The sequence below is a fragment of the Pelophylax lessonae genome (genome assembly GCF_965119305.1).
Source record: "Pelophylax lessonae genome assembly, chromosome: 2".
NCBI classification, from domain to species: Eukaryota; Metazoa; Chordata; class Amphibia; order Anura; family Ranidae; genus Pelophylax; species Pelophylax lessonae.
In genome coordinates, this window is record NC_138769.1 from 616,786,808 (window position 1) to 616,799,038 (window position 12,231).

Consider the following 12,231-nt stretch of genomic DNA (forward strand, 5'->3'; position numbering starts at 1 on the left):
AATTTTGAATTTCCCCAAAATTGTGACATAATATTGATAAATAAAAAAACACAATCCCTCTATAAACAATAGAAACTAGAGCTCAGGTTTCAGTTCTTTATTCAGATCAGTGGAACTGGCCTTTGAAATTTTTTGACACTGCTCTTCTGATTCTTGACCATAGAGTTGATAGTGCCACCAACAGGAGTAGGACACTAGGCAAAAAAAGAACACAACACTACCTATGAACAGTCCTAGCTGGTGTAAACCCCCTCTCTGCTATAGGCAAGTCCGTTATTTCTAATTAATGTATCAGGAGCTTGGCACTTGTTTCTTTCTAGGACCTGTGGGTCCATAGCTTTTTTCCTGTTGAGACCTTTTTTACAGCCAAACTGGGAGACTGTGTAGATCCAGTGGTCACCACAATCTGGCCAACAAGCACATGCAGACTTTTAACTATGCACTGGGTTGGCTGCAAAAACCCCATCCTGGAATGGAGAAGCCTGGAAGTTAATGGTCTCTCAGGGACACATATGACTGGAGTCCATGTCCGTTTTACCCTGGCCAACAGTCCCACACTTAAGGAAGGATCCATCATGTAAGCCGTATTCACATGCTCCTCTTCATCAGTAAGTAGATTCCTCCTTCCTTGCACCACTGGATGCGCATGGGTAGCGGATACTCCCTGGGGTCGTGGTTCCAGCAGGGTCCCCTTCTTACCCTTGGCCTCTGGTTTTCCTACCTGTCCCCTCTAGCTGTGCTACCTCCCAGTTCCTGGTGCTTGTGCTGACTTTTCCTGGCATTCCTGCGTGGGAGGGGGCATTCTCAGTTGTCTCTACAGGTTCTACATTGTGGGGGTCCCCTCCAGTGGTCTAGGAGGCCATATTGCAGTTGCCGTGTGCTTAACTGTAATCAATGATCTGGTGGCCATATTGGGGTGGACATGAAGGGTGGCCATTTTGCGGTGGAACTTCCAAATTACTTTTTTGGGAGATGGCTGGGGAAGTGTATAGGCACAGGCCTGAAGTACTTTTGCAATGTGTCCATGGATGCCCCGCTCCTTCTATGCTTTCCATTTCGGCAGGGGCTCTTTGGCTCAAATGCTGGTCTGCTGACCAGACTTGTGCAAAAGCCTTTGTGGATCTGCCCTTCTAGGGAATATGTCTCTTTTGTGCTACATTGGATGACATCTTTAGGAGCCTTACAGGAGTCAAGTGTACCTTCTCCCTTCTGGCCAAGTAGGGGTTTGAACCGTGCCGGACGTATTCCTTTTCTCTTACGTCCTCCGACAGTCGCCGCCACTCATAAGTCATCACTATTGGGTATTGACTTCCGCTCCGCAGGAGTAGCTAGGCATAAGACTTAGTTAAAAGAACAAAAGCATTTAGCATAGACACACCCATGGGGGCTGTCCCACTAGTCAATACCCCCCTGCAGTGATCCCTCCCAACTCAGTTTGTCTCTGCCTAGCGTCAGGAGTAGTCAGGCTTCCCTGTGCTGGGGCTTCAGTCTCAGCCTTTCTTATCTTTTTTTCTTTGATTTTCTTTGAAAATGTCAGTTTTTTCTTTGCTTTACTAGCTGTTTATTTTGTCAGCTTAGTTTAGTCGGATCTTCGGATGAAGATTGATTTCTGCGGAGCTGGGAATCGGACTGGCCACCCTGGCTCTCCAGGGCAGAGGTTTAGAGGGATTCCCAGCCTGCCATCGAGCGTTCAGCCATGTGTTCGTCCTGGCATTATGAACGACCCATCCCTGCTCGCAACAGGGATGCAGCCTGTGAGGTGGCTACCTCACTGGACACATCTGCGGTGCTGCAGTGTCCTGTGTCTGGCTAACGGCATTCCCTGTCATATGAGGACAGCGGCTTTCCGTTCATAGAGGCAACCCACACCTTCCGGTGCAGGTAAGTTCCTTCTGTGTGGGGCCTCTGTCTGGGGTGGCAGTCCTGTGTTGCTGTGTGTTCCCCATGTCTGTGTGGGGCTCCCTGAGGCGATCCCTGCGGGGGTCTCTTTTACATGCGGTGCTGTGTGAATTTGGGGGCCCCTTTCCCAGTGTCACTGTGGTGTTTTGGGGGTGCAGAGTGTGTGTGAGGTGACCGCTGCGGCTAAAAACCACGCGGTCCGCCATTTTAGGTATGGGCAAGCATGTCTGGCTTCACTGTGGGCTGGTTATTGCATGCTGGGTAGTGTTTTGGCGCCATGCGGCGCCATCTTGTGTGTGGCAGAACGATCGTTCCGAGCACATGTCGGCGGCCATCTTGTCGAAGCCTCCCATTCATTTCTATGGGCAGCCATTTTCCCTTGGTCTTGCAGCTTATAGTTCAGCCTCTGATGACCTCACTTCCTTTTCCTCTGAAGCAGCGATCGGTGTGGTAACACTCTGTGGGGGCTCTGCAGACTGTCTCTTCCATAACTCTGTTTTGTCTTTCCTGGCTCAGTTTCTTCTCCTTTTGGGGGTCTGTGTTCACTGTGCATATAGCGGTGGGCTAGTACCTTTTATTGTACTTTTTTTACTGTAACTTGGGCAATGGAATCTCAGCACAGCAAATTCCCTCCAGCCTTGATGGGGGACCCCAGTCCTGCTGTACCCCCTGTTATACCTGATTTGGCCGCCATAGGGGCGTCTTTAGTGTCCAAAATGGAGGTGCAGATGGCTTATCGGGCTGCTAGGATAAGACCTAGATTATCTTTCTCCTCTGATTCAGATGGTGCTGTGGCTGGCGTGCCCTTTTCAGGGTCTCGCTCGTCCCTGGGCCCACTGGGGTCTGAGGCGGAGGTGGAGGGGGTTGATGATTCTCCCCCGGGGTCGCCTGAAGAACGCAAGACTATGGATGAGTTGATTTCTTTTGTGAAAGAAACACTACACTTGGAGGATGAGCCCAGTCCTCCGGGCATTGTGTCCTCCTTTGGTACACATAGGACCCGCAAGTCTGCACAGGTTTTTCCCTGCCCCGCTGAGTTTCATCACACTGTGAATGAACTGTGGCACAATTTAAAACGTCCTTTCATGGTACCTAGTCGGTTTAAACTGCTTTATCCCTTTGCGCCGTCTACGTGCTCACGCTGGTGTGTGCCTCCCCAGGTGGATCATACTGTGGCCGTGTTGAACAAGGCTACCTTGATTCCCGCTAAGGAGACCCCGGTGTTCCGGGATCCCACGGACAGGAGGTTGGAGTCTTTTGCCCGACATTCCTACATGGTGGCGGGTTCCTTACTCAAGCCTATTTTCGCGCCCGTCATGGTGGCTCAAGCGGTGGCGGATTGGACTAAGGTGTTTAGGCGCACACTCATGTCTGATTCTGCCCCACCTACCACGCTGGCTATGGTGGATCAAATTCACCAGGGGGTCATGTATTTGTATGATGCGGCCTTGAATGAGGCCCCTTCGGCTGCATGCCTGTCTAGTGTCGCGGTGCTTAACTGTCGACTGATCTGGCTGAAGAGCTGGTCGGCTGACCAGATGTCACGGAAAATGGTGGCTGATTTCCCCTATGCAGGTTCTTACCTTTTTGGCGAGGCGTTGGATACCTTGGTAAAAGGCGTCACGGGGGGCAAGAGCACTATGCTGCCCCAGAATCCAAAGAAAAAGTCTTCTCGTGGCAAGCGGGTCCCGCTTTTCGACCCAATCAGGGGTCCTTTTGTGCCTTTAAGCCTCAGAACAAGGGAAAACCCTTCAAGGGCCAAGGTGGCCAGAAGAAGCCCTGGGCGGGCAAGCAGAAGCCCGACAATGCCGGTGCGGCGGGTCAATCTGCCTCTGCCTGAAGGGGCACCCTCACCCGTTTCAGTGGTGGGGGATGTTTGTGCGGTTTCCTCCAACCTTGGCTGCTCCGGATTCCGGACAGATGGGTTCAGGAAATCATTCGGTCAGGGTACAAGATGAAATTCCTTTCCTTGCCTGCAAACAGATTCTTTCCCTCAAATCTTCATATGACCCCGGGATGTCTGAGGGACCTGCATCAGGCGGTGCAGGACCTGCTTGCCCAGGGGGTGATTGTACCGGTGCCTCATCAGGACAGGTTTTGGGGGTTTTATTCCAATCTGTTCACTGTGTCCAGAAAGGAGGGCAAGGTGCGTCCTATCCTGGACCTGAAAGCGCTGAACCGCTTTGTGCGCGTTCGGAAGTTCCGTATGGAATCCCTCCGTTCGGTGGTGGCCTCCCGGAGTCCAGGGAAATTCCTGGCCTCTATAGACCTGAAGGATGCGTATCTGCACATCCCCATTTTCGAGGGTCATCAGAGGTTCCTTCGGTTCGCCATAGCGGAGGACCACTATCAGTTTGTGGCGTTATCTTTCGGTCTCGCTTCGGCTCCAAGGGTCTTTACCAAAGTGTTGGCGCCTGTTCTGGGCCAGCTAAGGGCACATGGCATTGCGGTTTTGGGATATCTTGGACGATCTTCTCTTAAGATCGAGTGCCAGCCAGAGCCTGCTGCGCGATCTGTCCGTTACGATACAGACGCTCCAGGAGTTCGGATGGACCATCAACGTACAGAAGTCGACATTGTCTCCATCGGTTCCTCTTCCCTATCTGGGAATGGTTCTGGACTCTGCTCAAGCAAAGGTGTTCTTGCCGGAGGACAAGCTCCGTACCTTGCAGGACGAGATCAGGTCCCTCAGGGACACGCCATCCTCGTCACTCAGGACCTGCATGCGGTCCCTAGGGTTGATGGTATCTGCTTTCTAGGCGATACCCTTTGCTCAGTTTCACACACGATCTCTTCAAGCGGAGATCCTGGCCAGATGGGACAGACTACCTCAGTCCTTGGATCTGAGTGTCTCATTGAGTCGCCAGACCAGAATGGATCTTCTGTGGTGGCTTCAGTCCTCGGCGGTGTCGGAAGGAAAGTCCTTCCGGCCGTTACTGTGGACAGTGATTACCACGGATGCCAGCCTGTCAGGCTGTGGTGGCGTTCTGGGCAACCTGTCTGCTCAGGGCACTTGGTCGGAGGAGGAGTCCTCCCTTCCGATCAACGTCTTGGAGTTGAGAACGATCAAACTGTGTCTCTTCCAGTGGTCGAATCGTCTTCAGGGCAGTCCCGTACGGGTACAGACGGACAATGCTACCGCGGTGGCTTGTATCAACCACCAAGGGGGCACGGGAGTGCCCGGGCGGCCCGGGAGGTGACCGACATTCTCTCTTAGGCCGAGACTCCTGTCCCGGCGATTTCGGCAGTTCACATTCCGGGTGTGGAAAATTGGCAGGCAGATTATCTGACCTGCCAGACACTGGACCAGGGAGAATGGTCCCTGCACCCGGAGGTCTTTCGACTGCTGTGTGCGAAGTGGGGATTCCCGGACGTAGATCTGTTCGCGTTCAGGTTAAACCACAAGGAGGAAAAGTTTGTGGCAAGAACGCGCGATCCTCTGGCGGACGCCTTGGATGTGCTGGTGGTGCCTTGGCATCAGTATCGTCTGATCTATGCCTTTCCGCTGGTTCAGCTGTTGTCCAGGTTCCTGCGCAGGTTAGCCTCGGAACCGAACTTGGTGATTCTGGTGGCGCCGGACTGGCCACGCCGGTCCTGGTACGCCGACATCATTCATCTGGCGTTCACGCCTCCCTGGCGGCTGCCCCTGTGAGAAGATCTGCTGTCTCGGGCCGATCTACCATCCTGCTTTACAGTCGCTGGCTTTAACGGCCTGGCTGTTGAAAGCCGGATCCTGAGAGACAGGGGTCTCTCTCCGGAGGTCATTCCTACCTTAATCAAGGCTAGAAAGGCCTCATCTCGTAAAATTTATTACCGGACCTGGAAAGCATATTTCGCCTGGTGTGAATCCAGGGGGTTTTCTCCTCGCTCATACTCAGTGTCGAGAGTGTTGGCTCTCCTCCAGACTGGTGTGGACCAGCGTCTGGTGCTGGCCACAATAAAGGGCCAGGTTTCTGTACTGGCTGTTCTGTTTCAACGCCCTGTGGCGTCTCATTCCTTAATTTGCACCTTTATTCAAGTTTGCGACATTTGGCTCCTCCCCGGAGGGAGCCTTTACCTCCATGGGACTTGAACTTGTTTCTCTCCGTGTTACAGCATTCTCCCTTTGAAAATATCCGGGAGATATTGTTGCCTCTGCTGTCTAAAAAGGTTGCCTTTCTGGTGGCGATCACTTCGGCTCGCAGGGTGTCAGAGTTGGCGGCGTTGTCTTGCCGCTCTCCTTATTTGGTGGTTCACAAGGATAAGGTGGTCTTGCGACCTCATTCGTCTTTTCTCCCTAAGGTGGTCTCTGATTTTCACCTTAATGAGGACATTGTTTTGCCTTCACTCTTTATGAAGCCTAAGCATCCTAAGGAGGTTGCATTGCATTCCTTGGATGTTGTCAGGGCGATCAGGGTTTACCTGTCGTCCACTGAATCCTTTCGAAAAACGGATTCCCTCTTTGTCCTTCCTGAGGGACCTCGGAAGGGCATGGCTGCCTCTGCGGCGACCATTGCCAAATGGATCAGACAGACCATTGAACAGGCCTATGTTTTGAAGGAATGCTTTTCCCTGTTAAGGCTCGCTCTACCAGATCATTGAGTATGACCTGGGCCTACCGGCATCAGGCCTCGGTGGCCCAGGTGTGCAAGGCTGTGACTTGGTCGTCGGTGCACACCTTTTCCAAATTTTATAAGGTGGATGTTCTGGCATCAGCTGATGCCTCCTTTGGCCGCAAAGTTCTCTGTGCGGCGGTGCCATAGGGGACCCTTGTTTTTTTGTGGGTCCCTGGCTGTTGGGGTTTTGTTGTAAAAATAAGTCGCGCTATGATATGATCAATGGAGATGTAAAGTCCATACAGTCCAAACATAAAGTAAAGATGTAATCCGGAACCAGGAACCCCAAAGGGTATAAGCTTACCAGATTGAGGTAAGGTAAAGGCGGTTTCTTTGGATAAACTTGTCACCTTGATAGTAGATCCAGGTCCACGTGAACAATTAGCTCAATGGTCACAGGATCATGGAAGTAAAGGTAAAAGCGCAATAGCGTAAAACCTTACAAACTAATTTGGTTAAACACCCCAGTGTTCGTGAAAAATGAATTATATTGTGTAAAAGAATAAACCTCCACCAATAAAATTGATCACTGATGACAGTGAAAAAAACATGCAAAAATTAAAATAATGATGGGTACCCCTTACCAGAGGTGATAGAGGTATAAACCAAATTTAAAACGTGTTATAGCTGAAGTTGCCTCTTACCAGACAACATTAAAAGGAAGGCAAAAAGTGTGAGATTTGCGTGTTGAACCACCACCTTCTATGGCTAGATTCGCCTCTTACCATAAGGAGTAAGGATTAAAGCAAAACGTGCAGATCACAATTCAGTGTGAACCCGGAGCCAATATTAAGATAAACCAATAGGGGTCGCCTCTTACCAAATACAAGTAATGTTGAGCCTGTATGGTGATCAAGCATCCAAGGACCCGACTCTCAAACTGGGGTGCTGATTTCCTCAAATGGCGGAGGTATTGTCAGTGTTCACCCACGTAAAGAAAAGAAAGGCTCCCATAGCATAAAACCATTAAAAATTTATTCTCAAATAAAATCAAAAAAACTTACAGCAAGACCAGGAATGAGGAGCAATGTTTGTCAGCCGCCGGCCGGACGGCTTCGCTCGCCCGCACTCTCCGGTCGCAATCCGATGACGTCAGTACGCCGTGACCCGACGACGTTTCGTCACAGATGACGTTTTCAAAGGTGCGGACGGCGTACTGACGCCATCTATTTGAGCTAAATGACCGGAAGAGGGTGAGGATCATTCCGCCATCTTAATTGGGGGAATTCATAACCAGAAGGGTAACCCGCACATCAACCCGCCAATAGCAACAACAAAGGGTTTATACATATACAAAATAGAGAGGAGCATCACGCAAAACAACCATATTTTGTACTTAAGATATAGAGTAAAGTTAACAAACAGATATTCATCATATCCGCCTAGAGTAGGTCAATAAAGGCACCATCTAGTGGATATTTTAAGGATATCATCACTATTGACCGGAAGAGGGTGAGGATCATTCCGCCATCTTAAGTGGGGGAATTCATAACCGGAATGGTAACCCACACATCAACCCGCAAATAGCAACAACAAAGGGTTTATACATAAAAAAGTAAAAAAGAACATCATACAAGGCAACTATATTTTGTGCTTAAATTATAAAGCAAAAATTGGCGAACAGATATTCGTCATATCCACCTAGAATGGGTCAATGAAGGCACCATCTAGTGGATATTTAAGGGTATTACAGATTTTAATAGCATATTGATTACAACTGGACAGCACCAATCCAGACCATCATAAACAAAGAGGGAGGAAGGCTATATATCAAAGGATTAATGATGTAACAGAAAAATCCTTTCATTCTTAGATATTGTTATATCCAACTCAATCAGCCCCTTATTTAATAATTGGGCCCAACATAATATTGACAATTTTAATAAATGTCACACACATGTCAAATATAGCTGGTTGGTGTTGTCCAATTGCATTGACATTCAGATAATATGCTTAGATAAAAAATCAATAATAAATAATAAATTGATTTTAATATATGCATAAATTATAATAGAAAAAAAAAAGGGGAATAAAAGGGTAATGTTAAATTTAGGCGTTATCTATGAAAGCATTTTTCTCTTGCGTCCTCCGACAGTCGCCGCCTCTTCATATTCGTCACATATGGGGTATTAGACTTTGCTCCGAAGGAGTAGCTAGGCAACAGAATATGTTAACAATAAAGCTTTAACATATCCCACCCTCAAGGGGTGGTCCCCTCAGTCAATACCCTCCTACTTCCTGCAACCATATCTCAGTTTTAATGTCTAGCTTGTCAGGAGTGGCTGGCTCTCTCTGTGCTGGGACTTTCTGTCCCAGACTCTTTCTTCTTTTTAATATTTTGTTTGAGTTTTCTCTCTATCTTTACTTAGCTGTTATTTTTGTCAGCATTAGTTAGTTCTTCGGACGAAGAGGATCATGCGGACTGGGTCTCGGGCTGATCCCCCTGATCGCAGGTCGTGGGTCAGTGGCTTCCCAGTCTGCCATCGAGCGTTCAGCCAGGTAACGCTCCTGGCACAGTGAACGACCCATCCCTGTTCGGTGCAGGGATGATTGGTGAGGTGGCTACCTCACCGGACGCTGTGCGGTTTCTTAACCTCCATTGTGTGCGTCTTGAATTGCGACTCTCCCTGCCTCATGTGCAGCGGCTTGTTCGCCTGTGCGGGTTCCCCACGCCATGTGAGGTAAGTGTATTTATGTGGGGACCTGTCTGTCTGGGGGGGTCTCAGTCTGGGACTGTGTAACCTGCCTTTAATCACACTGCTTGTCTCCCTATCTCTCGGCTGCATGCTGTGGGCTGCAAGGGGGGGGGGGGGAGCTGTATGACACTGTGTGTGTCAGGCTGGGCAGTGTGAGAAGCTGTGTGCTGTGGGGCATGTTTTTTCTTGGCATGTTTGGGCATATACAGCGATCGCTGCGGCGATCTAACATGTATCCTTATATTGGGATGTAATGTGTGTGTTTTTATGCACTGTGGAGCGGCGTTTTCGGCGCCAAACGACGCCATTTTACCGGCGCCCGCTCCGGCCGCATGGTATACATGCACGGCGGCCATTTTCTTGTAGCCTCCATAGGCTTACATAGAGCGCCCTGGCAGCATCACTTCCTCTTTCCAGGAACACCGATCGAGGCAGCAGCAGCGGGGTCTCCTCAGGTTTTATCCTTCTGTTCTTGCTATCCATTGCCTGTATTCAGTTTGTATATTCCCTGTGGGGGTCTCATTGTGCCTGAGTGTGGTGCGGTGGGCTGCGCTTGCCGCGTTTGCTAAAAGGGGGCAGTTAACCCTTGGTTGTCTGGCATTACAGGGGCAATGGATTCTCAGGCGGGCAAGTTTCCTACAGTATTGGTGGAAAGCCAGGGGACCGCTGTTTCCCCCCCAGGGGGGGATTTAGCCACTATTGTGGCTGGCCTTGCTGCCCAGGTGCAAATGCTGGTGGCTGCTCAATCTACTAAACGGCCCAGAGTTGCTCTGTCCTCTGATTCTGAGGGTGAAGGTGATGGGGCTGTTCTGGCAGGGACCTCCTTATCGGGGTCCCGCTCCTCTCTTGATCTAGTAGGGTCTGAGGTAGAGGCTGAAGTTGAGGGGGTTGATAATTCTCCCCCTGGCTCGCCTGAAGAGCTTGCAATCATGGATGAGTTGATTGCTTCCATTAAGCAGACGCTACGTTTGCAGGACGAAGTGTGTCCCCCTGCTGCCTTGGCGGCTTATGGGACGCAGAGGAAACGCAGGACGCCGCAGGTTTTTCCCTGCAATGCTGATTTTCAGCGCGCTGTTAAGGATCAATGGCGCGATCTGCGCAAACCTTTTGCGGTACCAAGTAAATTCAAGCTGCGTTATCCTTTCTCGCCTGCCACTGATGAACGGTGGTGTGTGCCTCCGCCAGTGGATCATGCAATTGCGGTTTTGAACAAAGCCACTGCGATTCCTGCAGAGGGTTCCCCTGTTTTCCGTGATGCCACGGATAGGAGACTGGAGTCTCTTGCCCGTCATACTTATTCTGTTACGGGTTCTATGCTTAAGGCTCTGTTTGCTTCTCTCATGGTGGCCCAGGCGATCGCAAGTTGGACGCAGATGCTTAGGCGCGTCCTAGTGGCCGATTCGGCCTCGGCGGCGACCCTGGATATGGTGGATCAGATCCACCAGGGTGTCATGTATCTGTGTGATGCGGTCCTGGACCTGATTCCGTTGGCTGCACGTGTGCACAGCGTGGCGGTGTTGTCTCGCCGCCTGGTTTGGTTGAAATGTTGGTCGGTGGACCAATCTTCACGTAAGACCTTAGCCAATCTGCCTTATGATGGGTCTCGCCTTTTTGGGGAGTCCCTGGATGTGTTGATTAAGGGGATCACCGGGGGTAAGAGCACTCTCTTGCCCCATTTCCCCAAGGCTAAGGGGGCTTCTGGGAAGAAGCATGCTAATTTTCGGCCCCCTCAGGGGTCCTTTCGTGCCTTTCGGCCGCACTACAAGGGCAAACCGTTCAAAGGCCAAGGCTCTCAGAAGAAGCCCTGGTCTGGGAAACAGAAGTCCGGCCAATCCGGACCTGCAGCCCATAACAGTTCGGCCTGAAGGGGCGCCCTCACCCAGTTTTGGGGTGGGGGGACGCTTGCTCGGTTTTCTTCAGCCCTGGTTGGCCCGTGTGCGGGACAGATGGGTTCTGGAAATCGTTCGATCTGGTTACAAGATCGAGTTTCTCTCTCGGCCGGAGAGCAGATTTTTTCCCTCAAATCTTCAACTGTCTCCAGAGCGCCTGCGGGATCTGCACCTGGCGGTGCGGGACCTGAGGGCTCAGGGAGTGGTGGTTCCGGTGCCTCATCGGGACAGATTTCGGGGATTTTATTCCAATCTGTTCACCGTGCCCAGGAAGGAGGGCAAGGTTCGTCCGATTCTGGACTTGAAGGCTCTGAACCGCTCTGTGCGGGTTCGCAAGTTCCGCATGGAAACCCTGCGCTCGGTGGTGGCTGCCCTTGTTCCGGGGGAATTCATGGCCTCCATCGATTTGAAGGATGCGTACCTTCACATCCCCATATTCGAGGGTCATCAGAGATACCTTCGATTTGCCATTGCGGAGGATCACTACCAGTTTGTGGCGTTGCCCTTTGGTCTCGCCTCGGCTCCGCGGGTCTTCACCAAGGTGCTTGCACCGGTTCTGGCATTATTGAGGGCCCAGGGCATTTCTGTCCTGGGGTATCTGGACGACATTCTGGTTCGGTCTGCGACCAGACAGGGTCTGGAGGAGGACCTGTCTGTCACAATGCAAACTCTGCAGGAGTTTGGTTGGACGATAAATGTTCCAAAGTCGACACTGAGTCCGTCGGTTCGTCTCCCCTATCTGGGAATGATACTGGACTCGGTGCAGGCGAAGGTCTTCCTGCCGGAAGACAAACTCAGGACTCTTCAGGAGGAAGTCAGGTCCCTCAGGGACGTTCCACACTCGTCTCTGCGGACGTGTATGAGATGTCTGGGATTGATGGTCTCGGCCTTCGAGGCGATTCCTTTCGCGCAGTTTCACACGCGGGGTCTCCAAGCGGAGATCCTGTCCAGGTGGGACGGGCGACCTCAATCTCTGGATCTTCAGATCTCGTTGAGTCATCGCACCAGGGAAAACCTTCTGTGGTGGCTCCAGTCCCCGTTGGTGTCCGGGGGCAAGTCGTTTCGTCCGATCTCGTGGACGGTAATCACCGCGGATGCCAGCCTGTCGGGCTGGGGTGGTGTTCTGGGCGTTCTGTCCGCCCAGGGGACCTG

General features: G+C 51.2%; 1 protein-coding gene across 1 annotated transcript in view; it reads left to right on the forward strand.

Moving 5' to 3' along the window:
* The window catches only part of LOC309548216 (RING finger protein 17-like), a gene marked incomplete at both ends in the record, with an annotated part of 356,308 nt that overhangs the window by 68,145 nt on the left and 275,932 nt on the right, over positions 1-12,231 (forward strand). The gene's annotated exons all lie outside the window — the stretch shown is intronic.